The following is a 22,400-nucleotide window of genomic DNA, read 5'->3' on the forward strand; positions in this document are numbered from 1 at the left end:
ACCAGATGAGCCTGTGCTCAAGCTGGCGACCTTGGGGTCTCGAACCTGGGTCCTCCGCATCCCAGTCTGACGCTCTATCCACTGCGCCACCGCCTGGTCAGGCGCCTTTACCATTTTAAAAATCTTTCCTTTAGTATCCTGCAGAAAGATGGTTTGCTTTATCTTGTCTCCATTTTGCATTTGTGCATTAACTTCGTAGCTACAGGACAATCTGGTCTTTAGTAGATACATCATGCACTCTGAGAGGCTTGAATAAGAAACAAGTGGAATGTGTGGGGATTGTGCTGGAAAAGAACATGGTGGATAGTGGACAGAATTCAGGCTGTGGGAGGATGAGTCACACAACTTACAGGGAAAATTCTGTTGCAAACATAATGCATCATTTGCTTCCTGAACGACCCATTCAGAAGGAGCCATTGCCACATCAGTAAACTCTTCCGATGAGATTTTGCGGATATTCCTAGTAGAGTTCTGGGAGACTTTGTTGGAATCAACCTTTCCAACCTTTACAACTTTTGATTTATTAATAACTTAAGAAGAGGATGTCAGGGGCCTTTGGGAGTCTGCAAAGGGTATTTTTAAATTAGAACATGACTGTTTTTGTGTATGTTGATAAAAACCAGTTATAATTTTTGTTTAAGCATCAATTTTGAGTATAGTTTAAAAAAAAACAACCTCTTCCCTTCTCTGAGTTTATTTCTTAATGAGCGCTTTAAGAATTTATCTTTAATGTGTATTGTCATAAGGTGTAATCAGACTTGAAAGTTATAAGTTGACTACCTTTGGACTTCTGCCCTGCACACAGTTTACGTGCAAGGTAAACAGGCCCTGTACAGTTTCTTACCTGAAATAAAGCTTAGTTGCCACTTGGTTAACTTCCTGGTTTTTTATTTTGTTTTGTTTTGTTTTTATTTTTGACAGAGACAGAGAGAGTCAGAGAGAAGGATAGATATAGACAGATAGACAGGAAGGGAGAGAGATGAGAATCATCAATTTTTCCTTGTGGCACTTTAGTTGTTCATTGATTGCTTTCTCATATGTGCCTTGACCGTGGGGCTACAGCAGACCAAGTAACCCCTTGCTCAAGCCAGCGACCTTGGGTTCCAGCTGGTGAGCTTTGCTCAAACCAGATGAACCCACACTCAAGCTGGTGACCTCGGGGTCTCGAACCTGGGTCCTCCGCATCCCAGTCTGATGCTCTATCCACTGTGCCACTGCCTGGTCAGGCAACTTCCTAGTGTTTAAATAAAACATAATATATAGTCACCTGGAAATTTGGAATTTGCATCTAATGATATAAATCTTCCCTCACTAATCAAGTGTTTCAAGCTAAATTAAAATGAATATTTCTAATATTTCTGACTTCAGTAGAATCTTAAGTATGATTGATTCTATCGAATCATGTATTGATGAGTGATAATTTTCTATGCAGTGTAGTTAACCTTTCTGAAGGCTATAGAAAGCACTCCACTTTATCGTGGTTGTCTTTTTGAAAGTTACACTGAAGGTCCATGTAGATGTTACTTGTAATCTCAGAACAAGCCAGACTTTTTATTCCTTGGCATTGCATACACACTGTGTGAAAATAAATACCTTTGTGTCAAATGGACAATAACAGATTAGTTTCTTACAAAGTAGGTATAAATAGAAGCCTTGTAAATTTTATATTTTAACTCTGACACTTATTGTTTGCAGGGAACTAAGTAAGGTCTGGGCCCTGGTTCCCAGAGTTGACCTAATCTGAGAGGAGGGATAAGAAGTGTAAGCAACATGTATGGATAGATGTTCACACCACTAGAACCAACCAAAATACCAGGTGCCATGAGAAGCTGTCTCTTTCTAGCTGGGAAGATGGAGGAAGAAGTTAAGAGTTGTGGTTTTGAGCTGGATTTTGAAGGATGTGTAGGCAGAGACTATTTGGAAAGGGATGACTGAAGTGGAAATTGCTTCTTGGGCCAATGTCTGGTTTGCATAGGCTAGAGACAGGGCACATGCAGCATGTGTGATGGGGAAACGGGAGGGATTCCTTAGGTTAGCTGTATTCACTGTGCCTCCTCCCTTGCCTCTGCGGCTGGACTGGGGGAAATGGAGTCAGAAAGGAAGCCTTGAGCCTACCCCGTGGTCCTCTGTTCTCCTTTACCTTCTCACTTGTCATTATAGGATGGTAAGAAGTTGCCTGACCAGGCAGTGGCACAGTGGATAGAGCGTTGGCCTGGGATGCTAAGGACCCAGGTTCGAAACCCTGAGGTCATCGGCTTGAGTGCGGGCTAATCTGACTTGAGCGTGTGGTTGCTGGCTTGAGCATGGGATCATAGACATGACCCCATGTTCGCTGGCTTGAAGTCCAAGGTCACTGGCTTGAGCAAGGGGTCACTGGCTTAGCTGGAGCCTCCCAGTCAAGGCACATATGAATAACTAAGGTGTTGCAACTATGAGTTCATGCTTCTCATTTCTCTCCCTTCCTGTCTGTCTCTGTCTCTCTCTTGCTAAAAAAAAAAAAAAAAAAAAAAAAAAAAAGAAAGAAAGAAGATTAAAAATAAGTTATGGAGAAAAAGACTAGGGAGAGGAATGGGGTGGGAGTAGGGAAACAGGACTGCACTTAGCCACATTCTTCTTTTATTTTTCTTTATTTTAGTTTTCTCTGCCTTTTCCAAAACTTGGCAGAGTCCATTTTTGGAAAGAGAAAGGAAAAAGGTAGGTAGGGGAATTTCAGTAGCTCGCCACTCATCTTTGTTCTGCCTATAATTGTTATGGGATTAAAGAGCATAGATTGAGTAATGTTTGCAGAAAATAAACAGATCTAATGCTGAGCATACAAAAATAATCTTGATGGACCCTAACCTTAGTTCTTCTCTGTCATCGTCATAATCATCAGTTACATTTTATGTAGGACCTACAGGATGCATGGGCTTGTCTTATAGCAAAGATTAAAAAGATTTTTCTCTGTAGAGGCAGAAGGGGGTTTAGAAGAAATATTTCTTTCTCTGTCTCTCCCTCTGAAAGAAATGGTGCTTAAAGGAGCATATGATGTTGGGTGGATATAAATTTTTTGCACTTTTATATAATCTTTTAGGATATGTGTGTATGTTTCCTTTTTCCTTCTCCATAAGTAAAAGGAAAAACTAAAACAGAAAGAATAAGCTTGAAAAATAATTACATTTATGGAGTCATTTTTATTTTTATGTTTTTTAGATTTTATTCAATTTTTTTAGAGAGAGAGGGGAGAGAGAAGGGGAGAGGAGCAGGAAGCATCAACTCCCATATGTGCCTTGACCCGGCAAGCCTGGGGTTTCAAACCTGCGACCTCAGCATTCCAGGTCAACTTTATTCACTGTACCACCACAGGTCAGGCTAGGGAGTGATTTTTTTTTTAATAATTTTATTTTTTAATGGGGCGACATCAATAAATCAGGATACATATATTCAAAGATAACATGTTCAGGTTATCTTTCATTCAATTATGTTGCATACCCATCACCCAAAGTCAGATTGTCCTCTGTCACCTTCTATCTAGTTTTCTTTGTGCCCCTCCCCCTCCCCCTTTCCCTCTCCCTCTCCCCCCTCCCCCCGTAACCACCACCCTCTTATCAATGTCTCTTAGTCTCACTTTTATGTCCCACCTACGTATGGAATAATGCAGTTCCTGGTTTTTTCTGATTTACTTATTTCACTTCATTTAATGTTATCAAGATCCCACCATTTTGCTGTAAATGATCGGATGTCATCATTTCTTATGGCTGAGTAGTATTCCATAGTGTATATGTGCCACATCTTCTTTATCCAGTCATCTATTGACGGGCTTTTTGGTTGTTTCCATGTCCTGGCCACTGTGAACAATGCTGCAATAAACATGGGGCTGCATGTGTCTTTACGTATCAATGTTTCTGAGTTTTTGGGGTATATACCCAGTAGAGGGATTGCTGAGTCATAAGGTAGTTCTATTTTCAGTTTTTTGAGGAACCACCATACTTTCTTCCATAATGGTTATGCTACTTTACATTCCCACCAACAGTGTATGAGGGTTCCTTTTTCTCCATAGCCTCTCCAACATTTGCTATTGCCTGTCTTGTTAATAATAGCTAATCTAACAGGTGTGAGGTGGTTTCTCATTGCAGTTTTGATTTGCATTTCTCTAATAACTAAAGAAGATGAGCATCTTTTCATATATCTGTTGGCCATTTGTATTTCTTCCTGGGAGAAGTGTCTGTTCATGTCCTCTTCCCATTTTTTTTATTGGATTGTTTGTTTGTTTGTTGTTGTTTTATGAGTTCTTTGTATATTTTGGATATTAGGCCCTTATCTGAGCTGTTGTTTGAAAATATCATTTCCCATTTAGTTGGCTGTCTGTTTATTTTGTTATCAGTTTCTCTTGCTGAGCAAAAACTTCTTAGTCTTATGTAGTCCCATTCATTAATTTTTGCCTTCACTTCTCTTGCCTTTGGAGTCAAATTCATAAAATGCTCTTTAAAACCCAGGTCCATGAGTTTAGTACCTATGTCTTCTTCTATGTACTTTATTGTTTCAGGTCTTATGTTTAAATCTTTGATCTATTTTGAGTTAATTTTAGTACAGGGGGACAAACTGTGGTCCAGTTTCATTCTTTTGCATGTGGCTTTCCAGTTTTTAGGGAGTGATTTTTAAAGCTACCTTGTCAAGAAATCCACCTGCTAGAGAGGCTTGAAGAAAAAACTGTTGTCAAATTTTAAGACCAGAGAGTAACAAATATAGCTTCTACTCTGGATTACTTGGTGTGTTTTTTTTCTTTTTTTCCCCTTAAAGTGAACGTATTTTATCTTCTCATAAAATATTGTTTCTTTCTTTGCTTTCTGAGAAATTCTGTCAAAATGACCACTATTGGCCTGACCTGTGGTGGCGCAGTGGGATAAAGCATCGACCTGGAACACTGAGGTTGCCGGTTCGAAACCCTGGGCTTGCCTGGTCAAGGCACATATGGGAGTTGATGCTTCCTGCTCCTCCCCTTTCTCTCTCTCTCTCTCTCTCTCTCTCTCTCTCTCTCTCCCCCCTCTCTCTAAAAATCAATAAATAAAATATTTAAAAAAATGACCACTATTTTTTAAAATTAACTATTCACTAGATTGATTTATTTATTCGTTTTTAGAGAAAGAGTTGTGGGGGGAGAGGGAGAGAGAGCGAGAGAGAGGATAAGGGAGAAGCAAGAAGCATCAATTCCCATATGTGCCTTGACCAGGCAAGCCTGGGGTTTTGAACCGGCGACCTCAGCGTTTAGGGTTGACACTTTACCCACTGCGCCACCACAGCTGACCACTATTCTTTGATAGTATGATGAGCTCTTTCTGTCACAGGACTCTTCTGGGAGTTTGGTGCAGCTCTACTCTGTCAAGCCTAATTAGAGACTACTCATGGATCTTCATCAAGACCTGCATTGTACATTTCTGTGCCTATGTGATGAAACCACTTCATGCTTCCTGTTTTTAAAAACTGAGGTTTATATTGAATTGGAGGGTTAAATGTGTTTCTGGAAAATATACTTTGCTTCTTTTAGAATGTATTTGCTATATAAATTGAGAGTTTTCTTACTCCAGACTGAGTAAAATGTTAATGTGAATGTTACTCACTGCTGAGGAATGCAGTGGTTACATAAGGTTGAGCAAAGGAGTTAAAAAGCTGAGACACCATCCCTCATGAACTTCTTCATCAGAAGATAAATTGGAAGGAAGTTTCTGATTGGCCGTAGGCAGTCTCCCTGAGAGGCTCATAAAAGTTCTGCGGAGATGCACTCTATGACGGTAATCTCTCTTTTTTCAGCTTTCTGCCCCTTGCTGCGAAACAGCAAGAGAAAGAAATCAAGGAGCCGCTCCTGTAATTTACCAGATAAGCCCAGCAGGGTCAATAGAGTGCCCAGGAAAAAGCTGCAGAATCTGAAGATACACTACTTTGAAGAGCTTTTACCTTACAGCTGACCTGGAAGAAGGACTCCCAGTGACAAGGTGAGTTAGGGGGAATGGCAGCTTAAAATCAAAAGCGAGGTTAGATTAGACATTGCTCCTAACAGCCAGATTAGTGAGACGTTACCAGATCCCAGGAAGGTTTCTTTATGCCTTTTATTTGTATATCAGATCTAAAAGACATATTAATCATGGCTATCTTTAGCCATCTTAGCAAAACGTTCTGCTGTAATTGTGTTAAGGATAGGAAGGAGAAAAACGTGCCAGAGTATTTGTTAACCTTTTTCTACCTATTGGCTGGCATTGTGTGGAAATAGACTCTCTCTTGCCTTCTTGAGTAATGAACCTATACACCAAAGCCTAAGAACGCTTTCATTTTACACATATGTGCATACAAGGCCACTTGTGCATGCATGCACACATTCTTAAAACGCACTCATTTATTATAATCTTCCAAAGTAAACAGGTAGACAATTGCAGCTGATTTCATTTTGCTGATGAGACTGAAATAACTATTATGATACCAGCAATACTTGCTATGGGTACTATAGGCTTCTTGTCCTCTTTGCTATTTGCAGTTATTATTTCCAGAGCCACTTCACACATGCTATTTGACATCTTAGGCTCAGTGACTTCATTCTTCAAAATTTGGATGTTTTCCTCCCAGTTTTACAAAGCTTTCTGGGTGTGTGTCACTAGAGCTCATAGAGAGCTTTTGCAAGCTATATATCCTCTACTCAAACTCCTATTTGCCCTGGGACACAGGACAGATGTTGGTGGTAGTGCTGGTGGTGCTAGTTTAGACATACATAATTTGGGAAATGCTTCCCAGGTATTCCGATACCACACCTACTCTCTTCTTGCATGGACTGGTCCCTCCTGATAGGCCAAAAACTAGTGCTCAGTGATTTAGTGTAATGATTGTCATAAGCTTTCTGTTTATAACTGCATTATTTAAAATTACATTTTAGAGAACTTGCACATTGGTGGAAATTTTAGACTATAATTTTTTTAACCTGTAAACATTTTGTTTTTTTAAACTGAATTAATTGCTGACATTGTTGGACCTTCTGGAAACTTCTTATATGAAAACTAGATACCTAGCTTCTTTTGGAAGATTAAAAATTTGGTCTTGTCACTATTCCAAGGACTGAGGTTTGTTCCCTACAGATTCATGTCACCTGCTTGGCACTGGTATGCTTTTGTGGCCAAATAAGCATCTGTTTCTTCTCTTTTTTTTTTTTAATTTTTTAATTTTTTTAATTTTTTCTTTTTGTATTTTTCTGAAGCTGGAAACGGGGAGAGACAGTCAGACTCCCGCATGCGCCCGACCGGGATCCACCCGGCACGCCCACCAGGGGGCGATACTCTGCCCCTCGGGGGCGTCGCTCTGTCGCGACCAGAGCCACTCTAGTGCCTGGGGCAGAGGCCAAGGAGCCACCCCCAGCGCCCGGGCCATCCTTGCTCCAATGGAGCCTCGCTGCGGGAGGGGAAGAGAGAGACAGAGAGGAAGGAGAGGGGGAGGGGTGGAGAAGCAGATGGGCGCTTCTCCTATGTGCCCTGGCCGGGAATCGAACCCGGGACTCCCGCACGCCAGGCCGACGCTCTACCACTGAGCCAACCGGCCAGGACCTGTTTCTTCTCTTTATGTGAAGTCTCTCCCACGCACTTTACACATAACACTGCTAGTCTTTATTTTCTTTTGGCATTTTATTGTTTTGTATAAAATGTATGTACTTGGAGAATGCTGGCGTCGTGAAGTTAAGCTGACACCTGCCAGACTTGCCTATGAAGAAGGAAGATTCTTCCAAAATCAGATGGTCCATTGTTCTTAGTTTGGAAATACGATTTTATAATGATAAAGTATGAATCATTCTTTCTAGACCTTGAGGTTGTCATCTCAGAGTCTGAAATGTCATGACTAATGCTTCCATTGCCTGATATGACTATTTTGGTCCCAGGAGGTAAAGTGGATTCATTGAGTTGGCTGCTTTTTGAATGACACTTATAGTGATTTAGAGTCCATTTTCTAACCCTTTACTCATACTGGACACCAGAGTGATTCAGCAAGCAATAGGCTGTGCCATCTTCACATGTGGATCTTTTGACATCGAGAAATCTCTCCATCAGAATCAGATGTACCTTCTAGTACAGTGGGTCGTAGTTAATCATAAGATTTCTCCTTGCCCATCTTTGATCGCTATATGTTATTGGGAACTGAACCACTTACAGGAATATTACTGTCAATTTGATACTGAATCAAACTTTTATAATGTAACAAAGTTTTAGTTATGAAAGGATTTCACATCACAGGATTCTTATGGGCACAGCACTTCTCTGTGTGCATTAGCTAAACTCAAACATTAATTATTTGATCATTGTTTACAAATAGGGGGGAAGCTGCCTCCATCTCAAAACAGCAATTCTTCTCCCAACATGATATTTAACTTCAAACAGGTAGTGCCTGTTACTTAAGCAGATTTCAGGCCTCAGGATATTCATTTTTAATGTTGAGGCAAACAAGAAGGAAGGCCAGCAGGCTTGGATGTTTATTTCAGGTACTTGACTGTCCTTCTGGCTCCTTACTTTGCTCTATCTCTTGGAATCTCTAAGGTCAGTGTTGCCTAGGAGCTCTTGATACTTGACCCCACGCACAGATGAAGTGTACGGGAGTCCCTTTGGCTATCAGGTTTAGGTCCATGGAAATAAAGTAACTGGAATTTTGTTTCCACACGTTTGGTGGGTTGGGACTTGACTATATGAGAAATTAAACTCTTCTTAAAAGGGGAAAAGGCAGGTGATTTGGTATCTCATTTCCTTAACAAAATGTCTTTATTTTACTTTTAGATTTTATTAATTGATTTTTGAGAAAGGAGAGAGAGAGAGAGGGAGAAAGAGAGAAAGTGGGGGAGAAGCGGGAAGCATCAACTCATTGTAGTTTCATCCTGTGTGTTCCTTGACTGGGCAAGCCCCGGGTGTCTTGAACCAGTGACCTCAGCGTTCCAGGTTGACACTCTATCCACTGCACCACCACAGGTCACATGTTTTTATTTTTATTATTCCTTTGTCATAGGAACTCATTTGTATGCGTATATATTCAGGAATGCTTTCAGAAAGCCCTTTATCTTTCTTGGAGTCCCTGTAATCAGCCTCACATTCTATTTCACTCAACTCCCGGAGGAGAGAATAAATAGGACTGAAAAAAATGGAACCAGAGTAGGGAGTGCTTGAGAGCCACTGCTGACATAGAAAACAGGTCGAAATGTGGTGAGAAGGGTAAATTCAGAAACCAGTCAGCAAATACAACAGGATTCTGCAAAAACTGAAGAGGAGACAGCGTGCTGAATCCCAGCGTGGCAAAGCAGTGGATGCTTCTGTTTCTCTTTCCTGTTTTGAGGACCACGAGATGTCTCCCTCAGGTTGTCGAGAGGGAGAGAATGTCCAACAAGAATCGGCAATCCAGATGTCGTTTTACTTGCCCCGTCTTCCTCCATGGCTGTTCCTTCTTTCCTGTCTCCCAGGTTGAAGGGAGTCTTTTCTGTTCAAGAGACACCTCATTTTAAACAGCTGAAGGGGCTAAGAGGGAGGCAGCAGGCCCATAGCTAGCTCTTCTCTCCAGGAAAGAGGAGTGAGAAGACATTGATGTTTCCTTCATGCTCAGTTGAAAAGAATGGTAGCAGGGACTAGGAGGAAATCTGTCCGGAGATGAAGGCTGTGCCCTGGACCAGCTCTGCCCTCTGTGTTGTCTTCCTCAATCCGGTAGGTCACCGAAACCTCAGAAAGTTGAGACGAGATTTGAAAAATAAATTGTACATTAAATACATATCCGGTAAAAGCAGAAATGAAGAGGTCATTAAGTGGAAAAAAAGTAGAATATTATTAATGTGGAAGGTTTTATATAATATATATGTAGTAGGGACAAGGGGAGTTTTTGTCTCTGTTTATTTATGTTTGCTTACAAATACTTATTTATTTCTTAATTTTTAATTGAATTTGTTGAGGTGACATTGGTTAATTAAATTATATAAGTTTCAGCTGTACTATTCTTAATAAATGATCTGTATACTGCATTGTGTGTTTGTCACTCCAGTTTGAGTCTCTTTCCCTCACCATTTACCCTCCCTCACCCTCTTCTTCCTCCTCCACTTCCCTTTTCCTCTTGTGGTCACCATACTGTTGTCTGGGTCTGTGAGGCTCTTTTTTTTTTTTTTTTGCTTAATCCCTTCATCTTTTTCACCCAGTCCCCCAACACTCCCTCCCCTCTGACAGCTGCCAGTCTGTTCTTTGTATCTATGAAGCTGTTTCTATTTTGTTTGTTAGTATATTTTGTTCATCAAATTCCATATATAAGTTAAACAATATGGAATTTATCTTTTACTGACTGGCTTATTTCACTTAGCATAGTAATTTCCAGGTCTGTCCATGCTGTCACAAAAGGTAATATTGTCTTCTTTTTTTTATGATTGAGCAGTATTTTTTTGCGTAAATGTACCACAGCTTTTTAATCCACTCATCTAGTGATGGGCACTTGGGCTATTTCCAAATCTTGGCTATTGTGAATAATGCTGCAGGATTTTTTTAGTTTTCATGGTTTTTTGGGTTTTTTCCCCTCTATTTTTAAAACATACCTTTCATTTAAAAAAATTTCAAATTCATTCAAAAGTAAATAGGGTCATGGCCAGTTGGCTCAGTGGTAGAGCTTCAGCCTGAAGTGTGGAAGTTCTGGGTTCGACTCCTGGTCAGGACACACAGGAGAAGCGACCATCTGCTTCTCTACCTCTTCCCTCTCCCTTCTCTATCTCTCTCTTTCTCTCTCTTCCTCTTCTATAGCCATGGCTTGATTGGTTTGAGCAAGTTAGCCCCAGGCACTGAGGATGGCTCCATGGCCTCACCTCAGGAGCTAAAATAGCTTGGTTACCAAGCAACAGAGCAGCTGCCCCAGGTGGGCAGAACATTGCCTGGTAGGAGGCTTGCTGGGTGGATCCCAATTGGTGTGCATGTAGGGGTCTGTCTCTCTGCCTCCTTGCCTCTCACTTAATTAAAAGAAAAGGGGGGGAGTAAAGGTATAGTGTAGCCTGATGTATGGTGGTACAATGGGTAAGGCCTCTACCTGGAATGCTGAGGTCACCGGGTTGAAACCCTCAGCTTGTACAGTCAAGGAGCATACAAGAAGCAACTACTACAAGTTGATACTTCCTGCTCCTACCCCCCCCCATTCTCTCTTTCTCTCTTTTCTCTAAAATCAATAAAGAAATCTTTAAAAAAATAATAGTATAGTGAATCCCCATATCCACACACCCAGAGTCATTTATTCCTTTCCTGTGTCATTCAAAAGTTCTTAGAGGTAGACATGTCATATCCAACATACATGCTTCAGTATGCATCTCAATATGTAAAATTTTCTACAAAACTATTTCATTCTCACACCTAACAATACAAATAATTTTTATATCATTTACTACTTATTCCATATTCAAATATCTCTATCATATTTCTCAAAATCATCTTTCTTTTTTTGTGTGAGAAAGAGAGACAGGTAGACAGATAGGGATAGACAGACAGGAAGGGAGAGAGATGAGAAGCATCAGTTCTTCGTTGCAGCATCTTAATTGTTCATTGATTGTTTTCTCATATGTGCCTTGACCAGGGGGCTCCAGCAACCGAGCCAGTGACTCCTTGCTCAAGCCAGTGACCTTGGGCTCAAGCCAGCAACCTTGGGGTCATGTCAGTGATCCTGTGTTCAAGCCGGTGAGCCTGTGCTCAAGCTGGGGACCTTGGGGTTTCAAACCTGGGTCCTCAGCATCCCTGGCCAACACTGAATCCACTGCACCACCACCTGGTCAGGTAAAATTATCTTTTTATAGTTGGTTTATTTACATCAGATCCAAAGTGCATACATTTCTTTTGACTATTGAGCCTCTTAACCCTTTGAAGTGAGTTTTTCTCATGTTTGCTTAGCCCGGGAGTGTTTTTTTGTTTGTTTGTTTTTAGAAAATGAAATTAGTTCCAGTCATAGTTTTATTAACTTAAAATCATGTTTGTTTGACAACCAATTTGTGGAAACAAGAGGAACATATATTTGCCTTTTTTAAATGTTGCCTTACACATTTTTAAAATAAAAATTTTTGTTACAATCGTACTCTGGATGGTCAGGAGGCACGAGGATGTACATGAATCTTTGTACTACTCAAAAGGTTAATTAAGTCTTTCTTATCTAGAATAGTACCCCTTTCTTCAAGTTATTTACTTTGTGAAGAAACCAAGCCACATGGGCAATAGAAAGATCCACATGCTGGGTGGTTTTGCCCATTGTTACTTGACCTTCTTCTCTGTCAACCAGGTTATTAGAAACTAGAAGTTAGATTTAGAGGCTTGATTAGATTCAGATTCTACTTTTTGATAAGTGTTCTGTTTCCATGGTGCTGTGTACTTCATGTAGCTTCAACTCAGAGGGACGTTTTGTCTGGTTGCCCCACTTTAGTGATGTTAAAAATCAATACTAGCTTCTGGAAGTAATATCCTGATCCATTAGGAAGTTTCCCCCATCCTTTTTTTTTCAACTAGTGATTTTATCCATTAGTAATCATTGTCTAAATCCATTCTTTCATTAGGGATTGTAAAAGCAGTGATTTCCCCACCCCACCCCATCCTATCATTCCTTTTACATGTATTAATTAGAATTCTTTTGTAAGGCACATTGCCTCATCAACTAATATCTGCTGACCCCGAAATACAGTTCTTATAGGAAAGGCAGAGTTAGTGCTTAGAACTCCCCTCTGAGTAGACAGTTCCACAGATAGTACTTCAGTTTCTTCAAAGGATGATCAAAGATGTTCTTTGGGTTTTTTTTAGAGAGACAGTCCCTCTTTTCCTTGAGTATTATTATACACTCATGGATTTTAAAAATAATTGTTATGTTTTAACTAATTGAAGTGGGTTTTTTTTTCCTACATGCTATAAATCAAACCTTTGGCCATTGGAAGCCCTATTAAATAGGCTCCTGTATATACATGCAGAAAAGAGAACCTATTGTAAGTAGGTCGCAATGAATTTTCATGACCTGAATATTTCTAATTAATACCCAGGTCAAGATAATGAATATTCCAGAAGCATCCCTGTCCCATTAGTTTCTTTGACGCTGCTTTTTGATTCAGCAGGATGCCCCAAGTTCCTCTTGCTTATTTCTTAATACAATCTAAGAATCAGCCATTCCAGAAGCTCTGATTCTTTTTGAGTAGAAAATAGAATTTAGAAACTACAATCTGGGCATTAGGGGTGCACAGTCTTATTGTTTTTCAAGGGAAATGAAAATTTAAAAATTAGGAGTTTATAATGCTTTTTCCAAGTTAATTTTATGGCTGATGACTTTGAGTTTATGACGCTCACTCCCTTAAAACTTTAAAAAATTGAGACATGAGTGTTCTGGCTGCTATGGATGCCTTGCAATGAATGCTATAGGCAGATTTTGGATGAGAAGAAGTCCAACCTTACAGACTAGCCTGGAACAATTCTTTAAGAAGGTAGAGAGGCCTGTACAGATCCTGTACCCTCTACATCAGCTGCTTCTCGAGATGAAACACCTGTAGTACAGGTAGAATCATCTCCAGCATCTCCTGCATGTTGTTCCTTAGGCAATCCTGATCCATCTGACTCAGTATCTCCAGAGCCTTCTGCAGGTTCTCCTGCCTCTCCAGCTTCCTCCTCCCAATAGGTCACTCTCTCCCACCTTGCAATGCCCCTTCCAGTGTGCAAGCCAACCACAGGAATAAAAGTAAGGAATTTTTTCACACTCATTTTTTGTCATTTTTTCTGTTACTACAGTACAGTGTGCAGTACAGTATATTTATGTCCTTTTCCTTTTTCTGTGGCTTAGTTGTGTTTTTCTGTTCTAGATTCTGATTTTACACCTGTGTTAGGTAAGTGATTTAGGCTAGGGTGTGTTTCAGTTTACACCAAAATTGGGGTTACATCACTGTTATAGGAACAGAACTGTGTTGTAACCCAAGGACCCCCTGTATTAAGCATCCTTGCATATGTGAAAACATACTTTTAAAAGCCTGGCCTGAAAAAAAAAAACAAAAAAACAAGCCCGGCCTGTGGTGGAGCAGTGAATAAAGCATCAACTTGGAAAGCTGAGGTCGCTGGTTCGAAACCCTGGGCTTGCCTGGTCAGGGTGCGTGTGGGAGTTGATGCTTCCTGCTTCTCCCCCTGCCCTTCTCTCCCCATCACACCCTCCCCACCTGTCTAAAATGAATTTAAAAAAGACTCACAAATACTGGATTCCATTTGTTATCGAGATTTGGGAATGAGATATTTTGGGAGGATAGGTAAAAATTTAAAGATTAAAAAAGGAATGGACCAGCCCTCCCCCCCCCCCCATTGCTAGCACTCAGCTTCCCAGTCAAAGTAATTTTCTGGTGTAGAGAAAATGAAGGAAGAATAGATAGATGGCAAGGAGGGAAAGGGAGAGGGAAGGAAGGAAAGAGAGAAGAAAGGGAGAGACTACCTATTTCCATATTCTCTATGAAGTCTTATATTTCTCCAGGGTTATATGTTATAAAATGTTCATTGATTGCTTTCTCATATATGCCTTGACCAGGGGCTCCAGCCAAGCCAGTGACCCCTTGCTCAAGCCAGCAACCTTGGGCTTCAAGCCATTGACCTTTGAGCTCAAACCAGCGACCCTGCACTCAAGCTGGTAAGCCCTAGCTCAAGTTGGAGCCTACATTCAAGCCCGCGACCTCAGGATTTTGAACCTGAGTCCTCAGCATCCCAGGCTGATGCTCTATCCACTGCACCACCGCCTGGTCAGGTGACATTTGAATTTTTTTCAAAATGTCTAATTTTTTTTTTCAACTGGCACTATAAATAAACACTTGAGATTAATATTTCTCATTTTGTCAGCTTCTGAAAACTAGAGGAAATCCTGGGTGAAGGGTATATGGGAACTCTCTATAGTAATTATATATTTGTAATTTTGCTGTAAAGCTAAAATTATTTCAAAATAAAACATTTACAGAAAAAAAAAAACCAGTGAAGAGGTACCTCAAATAAATTTACAAGTAAAGTTAATTACATTTTTCCTTTTTATTTTTGAATTCATGCATTTTCATACAATACTTTTGGACTACTTAAGATGTTGTCATTCAGGTGGAAATTATCAACTCTTTTTCATATGGGGCTTGGCACGAAACTGGCGTCACGGACAAAAGAACAGGGCCCACTCGGCAGCCCCGCACACCCGCCGCTGCCCAGTGCCAGGCGTGTTCTAGCAGTATGCAGGGCCCCGCCCTTAGGGCTGCTGATTCACTGGTAGGGATGAGTTCAAGAGTGTCCGCCTGGAATAAGTTCCCAGGTAACATGTTGATCCCGGTCTACCTTTCAGTACTTCCATAGCAAACAAGCAGCACTTTTTTCCCCCAAGCTTGGGATTTAGGGAAAAGTAGCATTTTCATTACAACTCAATATCAAGTGACATTTTAAACCTGCATTTGAATTACTTAAGCTTCCACTTATTGTCTTAGTGATAGGACTCACTAATGACCCGGATGTCTTTTTACTGCTCTTGTCTGGTTTTCAACACCAAGTTCTGTTGCTGTAGTCTCTTGTATTCACCACTCTTGGGGGGGCTGGGAGGGAGGTTTGCCTTTTTTTAAGTCCCATTTCTGTTGTTTTCAGTGATGGGTTTTTGTTTGTTTGTTTGTTTGTTTTTGTATTTTTCTGAAGCTGGAAACGGGGAGAGACAGTCAGACAGACTCCCGCATGCGCCCGACCAGGATCCACCCGGCACGCCCACCAGGGGGCGATGCTCTGCCGCGACCAGAGCCACTCTAGCGCCTGGGGCAGAGGCCAAGGAGCCATCCCCAGCGCCCCGGGCCATCTTTGCTCCAATGGAGCCTTGGCTGCGGGAGGGGAAGAGAGAGACAGAGAGGAAGGAGGGGGGGGTGGAGAAGCAAATGGGCGCTTCTCCTATGTGCCCTGGCCGGGAATCGAACCCGGGTCCCCCGCACGCCAGGCCGACACTCTACCACTGAGCCAACCGGCAAGGGCCTCAGTGATGTTTTGAGTGAAATAGATTCTATATTCACTTCCAGTTTTATCCCATTATGTGTGTGCATTTTAAAGTAATTTTTTCTTTCTTAGTTTCCACAAAATCCCATGAGCTAAGTTGGATACATACATATCTTCCCTGCATTGAGGAAGTGAAGACCCTGAGACACAAAGTCATGCGACCTGCTGACAAGGCAGCTTCAAGCCCAAGCTTCCTGATGTCTACTTTGTTCACGATGCTCTTCCTGGGCCTCAAACATTATTTGTGAAACCATCAACACCCTGTGCCTTCACTTTATATCAGATCACAAGTATTTTTCACACTAAAGTAGTCTTAATAAGTATGCTAATTAATGATTCTCCTATACTTATGGGCATAGTATATATTCATAAGGATAGGCCACAAAATTCATTTGAAGACATAAACCAGTACATTAGTTTCTATTTTGTGGATTTTTGTTAAATTTTGCATTTTTCTCCAAGTACTCTTGTTCCTTGATGGAAAATTAGCAAACTTTTTTCATAGGAACTTTTAATAAAATAGTGTCATAGATAAAATCAGTCTCCAGCCTAACCGGGCGGTGACGCAGTGGATGGAGCGGAGGACTGGGATGCGGAGGACCCAGGTTCGAGACCCCGAGGTCACCAGCTTGAGCACGGGCTCATCTGGTTTGAGCAAAAGGCTCACCAGCTTGAGCCCAAGGTCGCTAGCTTGAGCAAGGGGTTACTCGTTCTGCTGAAGGCCCGTGGTCAAGGCACATATAAGAAAGCAATCAGTGAACAACTAAGGTGTCGCAACGAAAAACTGATGATTGATGCTTCTCATCTCTCTCTGTTCCTGTCTGTCGCTATCTATCCCTCTGTCTGACTCTCTCTATGTCTCTGGGAAAAAAAAAAAATTAAAATCAGTCTCCAGGCCCTGGCCTATTGGCTAAGTGATAGAGCATCAGCTTGGCATGTAAATGTCCCAGGTTCAATTCCTGATCAGGGCACACAGGAGAAGACACCATCTGCTTCTCCACCCCTTCCCCTTCTCTCTCTCTTTCTGTCTTTCCTTCTGTACCCATGGCTCAGTGGTTCAAGTGAGTTGGCCCTGGGTGCTGAGGACGATTCTGTGGCCTCTACCTCAAGTGCTAAAAAAAAAAATAGCTTGGTTGCCAAGCAATAGAGCAATGGCCCCAGATGGGCGGAGCATTGCCCCATATGGGGCTTGGCAGGTGGATCCTGGTCAGGGGTGCATGTGGGAGTCTGTCTCTCTGCCTCCCCTCCTCTCATTAAACTTAAAAGAATCAGTCTCCAAATTGGTATTCCTGAAACTGAAGTATCCTGAACCTGCTTGTGGAAGAAGGTGGTGCTCTCGTGGATACACAGTATATCTTCAAATCTGTTTTCCTGCACCGAGTTATTTGGAGGAGAGGCTAAGAAGAAAATGCATAATAATATGATGCATTTTACACAGATTTATTTGCATTTACTTCTCACGACTCCATGAGGTAGATGTTATTACCCCTCGTTTTATAGATGAGGAAATTGAGGCAAAGAAGTTTAAGTAAATTGCCTAATGTTACATTGCTAGGAAATGACCGAGCTGGAATAGGCTTCAAAGCCAAGCAATGTATTTTTTAGTAAAGGAAAAAATACCCAGGGTCTATGTAGTGGTAAATGTTTAAAAATAGGGTCTCAAAAATGAAAAGTGCTAATTTGCATGGTTATTTTAAAGTTCCCAAGAGGATGTTTCTGAAGGCTGAGTTAGGGAGAAATGCACCGGTCTGTCTCTGGAGCTGGTGCAAGCCGGCGCCAGCTCGCCGTGGGAGTGTGTGCTAATTCCCACACCTCAATTCAGTGCACCAGCAGAGCATTCACGAGGCTGAAGAACCTGGGGCCTGGCAGCAGATCCTCGGTTATTGTCCACTGTTCCTTCCCTCCTGTAACATTGAAGGAGCATAATTGAAACCAGTACTCATGTCGGATGCCCAAAGCAGTGGAATTATGGGCACCCTTATATGTAAAGCTCTGCATAAACATTGCTATTCTGGAGGGATGAGATTTTAAAAATACTGCTTAAGGTTCCTGACCATGAAATATCTGTGATTAGGTAGGTAATGGCTAGTAAATTAGGTAGGTAGCCGTTGCAGTAATTCTGTGCAGCCAGGCTAACCCATTAGTGGTGTCTTGAAAGAATAACGCTGCTGCCTGCTGCCTCTATTCCTATTCCTAATGTACCACTCGGCATCAGGGAGAACAGCACCGAATAATGGCCTCACCCTCCAGAGTACCATTTACAGCGGGGTGGAGGTGTGTCTTTATTTAGGACAACCAAGAGGTTTTCTTTTGGGAATGTTGAACTTTGTACAGTCTTTCTCTTCAGCTGACTACTGAACAGATAAGGAACTTTAATCTGCAAGTCATTTGGGTTATCTTTGGGCAAATATAGTAAAATCAAAGAACTGGTATGAGGGTGGTTATCTATAGTCAGACTGTGAGCACAGTCAGCTGTTCTAAAAGGATATGATGGAGGACTTAAGTCTTAACTAAAATGATAAGCCCAGTAAACTATACGAGTGGTTTTCATGGTCCATGATATTAGACTACACACTCAAAGTGCCCACCCTCAAAGATTGTACAGAATCAATATGAATAAATATAGTGTAGTGCTTGTTCAATAGTATATCTGTGCGTAAGGTATTCAACTAATACATATTAAAGTAACAATTCCGTCTAATAGAATGGGAAAGATTTTATAAAGAAGATGAAACCTAAGCACAAAATAGTCTAATATTCATGCCTGCATGTTATAAAAGTCATTATAGCTGATAATACGAGGACTTTTTTTTGTTTTAAAATATACATGACATTTACCATTTTAAACATTTTTAAGTGTGTAGTTCAACAACATGAAATATAATCACTTTGTTCTGTAACCATCACCACTGTGATCTGAATGTCTGTGTCCTCCCGAAATTCATCTTTTGAAATCCTAAGCCCCAAGGTGATAGTATTAGGAGGGATGGCCTTTGGGAGGTGATTTGGTCATGAGGGTGGGGAACGTCATGAATGGAATTAGTGCCCTTATATAAAAAAAAAAGACTTTGGAGATATTTCTGTCCCCTCCACAGTGTGAGGACATTGCAGCCAGATGGCCATCTATGGACCAGGAAGCAGGTCCTTACCAGACACCGAATCTGGTGGTGCCATGCCCGTACTTCTCAGCCACTAGAACTGTGAGAAGTAAGTACTTACTGGTTACAGCCACCACCTGCGGTCATTTGTTATAGCAGCTGAATGGACTAAGACAGCCGCCTTCCATCTCCAAAACTTTTTCATCTTCCAAACTGAAACTCTACCTATGAAACATTAGCTCTCCATTCCCTCCTCCTCATGGACCCTGGCAACCACCTTTCTACTTTATGTGTCTATAAATTTCACTACTCTAATTACTTCAGATCAGTAGAATCATACAGTAATTGTCCTTTGTGTCTGGCTTATTTCACCTAGCATAATGTCTTCATGGTTCATCCATGGTATACCATGTGTCAGAATTTTCATACTGTTTAGGGCTGAGTAATGTCCTGTTGTATGAAAGTACCATGTTTTGTTTACCCATCGATGGACCCTTGGGTTACTTTCATCTTTCAGCTAGTATAAGTAATGCTGCTGTGAATATGGGCATACAGATATCTGTTCAAATCCCTGCATTTAATTCTTTTGGATAAATACCCAGAATTGGAATTACGGGATCATATGGTAATTCTATGTTAAATTTCTTGAGAAACTTTTATACCATTTTCAATAGTAGTAGTTACACCATTTTACATTCCCACCAGCAATCTAATAGGGTGATTCAGGAACATTTTTAACCTAAGCCATTTTGTCTGTGTCAGCCAATTCTTTAGCACACCTCAACTCAGTACAGAAGATGGTTTTTTGGTTGGTCTGTTTGTTTGTTTGTTTGTTTGTTTTTTAAGTGAAGAGAAAGAGGAAGGGAGAGAGATGAGGAACATCAAATCATAGTTGCATCAGTTTAGTTGTTCATTGATTGCTTCTCATACATACCAGGACTGGGGCAAGCTGGCCCAGTGACTCCCTGCTCAAGCCAGCGACCTTGAGATTATGTTGATGATCTCACATTCAAGCCAGTAACCCTGCGCTTAAGCTGATAAGGCTGTGCTCAAGCCTGTGACCTCAAAGTTTTGAATTTGGGACCTCAGCATTCCAGGTTGATGCTCTACCCACTGCATCACCACCGGTCAGGCAGAAAGCAGTTATTTCAATAGGAAATTGCTCTAGAGGATGTGTGTTACTACTTAAGTCACCTGGTGAACCCAGTGGCAGTTTACACATGCTCAACATGGATTTATGAATTATAATTTAAGGTCACGAAAAAGAGGCACAATCTTTTTTTTTCCACCCACTTTGCCCTCCCCTACATCCACACTTCCTTTCAAAATATTTTGTTATTTTATGTTGTTACTAAAGCTCTTTACACTCTGCTGACAATCAGTACCTATTAGCATTCATAGGAACCACATTTCCCAATATTATCACACCTGTTAAAATATGAATTATGACATTACCAAAGCATCCTTTCAGAACGTTAGCTAGGGTCAGAAACAAAGTGATGAATGGAAAGGTGAAGTGGCAAATCTTACAAAATCACCACTGATAAAATCATTGAGTGATGGTAGGCCCTGGCCAGTTGGCTCAGCGGTAGAGCGTCGGCCTGGCGTGCGGGGGACCCGGGTTCGATTCCCGGCCAGGGCACATAGGAGAAGCGCCCATTTGCATCTCCACCCCCCCCTCCTTCCTCTCTGTCTCTCTCTTCCCCTCCCGCAGCCAAGGCTCCATTGGAGCAAAGATGGCCCAGGCGCTGGGGATGGCTCCTTGGCCTCTGCCCCAGGCGCTAGAGTGGCTCTGGTCGCGGCAGAGCATCGCCCCGGAGGGGCAGAGCATCGCCCCCTGGTGGGCAGAGCGTCGCCCCTGGTGGGCGTGCCCGGTGGATCCCGGTCGGGCGCATGCAGGAGTCTGTCTGACTGTCTCTCCCCGTTTCCAGCTTCAGAAAAATACAAAAAAAAAAAAAATCAGCCCTGGCCGGTTGGCTCAGCGGTAGAGCGTCGGCCTAGCGTGCGGAGGACCCGGGTTCGATTCCCAGCCAGGGCGCCCATTTGCTTCTCCACCCTTCCGCCGCGCTTTCCCTCTCTGTCTCTCTCTTCCCCTCCTGCAGCCAAGGCTCCATTGGAGCAAAGATGGCCCGGGCGCTGGGGATGGCTCTGTGGCCTCTGCCCCAGGCGCTAGAGTGGCTCTGGTCGCAACATGGCGACGCCCAGGAGGGGCAGAGCATCGCCCCCTGGTGGGCAGAGCGTCGCCCCTGGTGGGCGTGCCGGGTGGATCCCGGTCGGGCGCATGCGGGAGTCTGTCTGACTGTCTCTCCCTGTTTCCAGCTTCAGAAAAATGAAAAAAAAAAAATCATTGAGTGATGGTATCAAAATGGCCTTGTCAATAATCCATGGCACATGCTCCCATCAAAATCAAATGTCTTGTCATCTCACTATATTAAATATCTTGTGGAGCTTTTATACCCATGGATTTTTTTTAAAAAATCTATATTGGTAACAGTCATTTTAAAAATATAAACTCATAAGGATACCTTTTGATAATGTGGTGAAAACTATTGACTATCTCCCTAGTAAAATAAAATGCATGTACATCTACCACTGTGCATATTTCTGGCGTTTAGAATGTGCTAACTTCATTCATGAATCCCAAGTTAAGAACCTTTAAAAATTAGTATTGTATACATTCAATGATGTACTATACTCTAAAAAACTTGATTTGTTGCATAGTTTATACATTGATTTATTAGTAAATCAGTGGTAAAATGTAGTGAAAGAATTCGTTGCATGGGTTTTGATGTCAAATAGATTTAATAAAATAAGCCCTGTTTTCCTTGTCTGTACACTGATTAACAAGAGAGTTGCTGAGAGTGGGTAGAAAGTGCCGGGCATCCAGGACCGGCATAGAAAGAGCCTGCTCTTTTTATTGGTATTTTTCTCTGACATTGGAGAGATTGCTGGGAAGGAGTTGTAACTGCATCTTGGGACTTTGAGCTCAAGTAATATATATGTATTTTAATTAAGTGAGAGGTGGGGAGGCAGAGAACAGATTCTCACATATGCCTTGACCAGTATCCACCCAGCAAGCCCCCAACTGGGCGAATCTCTGTCCATCTGGGGCCGCTGCTCTGTTGCTTGGCAACCGAGCTATTTTAGCGCTTGAGGTGAGGACACGGGCCATCCTCAGCACTTGGGGCCAACTAGCTCAAACCAATCAAGCCATGGATACAGGAGGAGGAGAGGGAAAAAGAGAGAGAGAGAGGAGGAGGAAGGGTGAAGAAGCAGATGGTCACTTCTCCTGTGTGCCCTGACT

The 22,400-nt window shown here is 41.8% G+C and overlaps 1 protein-coding gene across 4 annotated transcripts in view; it reads left to right on the forward strand.

The window, feature by feature from the left end:
* OSBPL6 (oxysterol binding protein like 6) overlaps positions 1 to 22,400 on the forward strand; it is a 233,728-nt gene that overhangs the window by 104,492 nt on the left and 106,836 nt on the right. For all 4 annotated transcript variants that reach the window (XM_066345045.1, XM_066345046.1, XM_066345048.1 and 1 more), the window contains exon 2: positions 5,788 to 5,969. The gene's annotated coding sequence lies outside the window, so the exon portion shown is untranslated. The remainder of the gene's footprint in view (positions 1 to 5,787; positions 5,970 to 22,400) is intronic.

This window comes from Saccopteryx leptura, chromosome 7 (genome assembly GCF_036850995.1).
Source record: "Saccopteryx leptura isolate mSacLep1 chromosome 7, mSacLep1_pri_phased_curated, whole genome shotgun sequence".
Classification (NCBI taxonomy): Eukaryota; Metazoa; Chordata; class Mammalia; order Chiroptera; family Emballonuridae; genus Saccopteryx; species Saccopteryx leptura.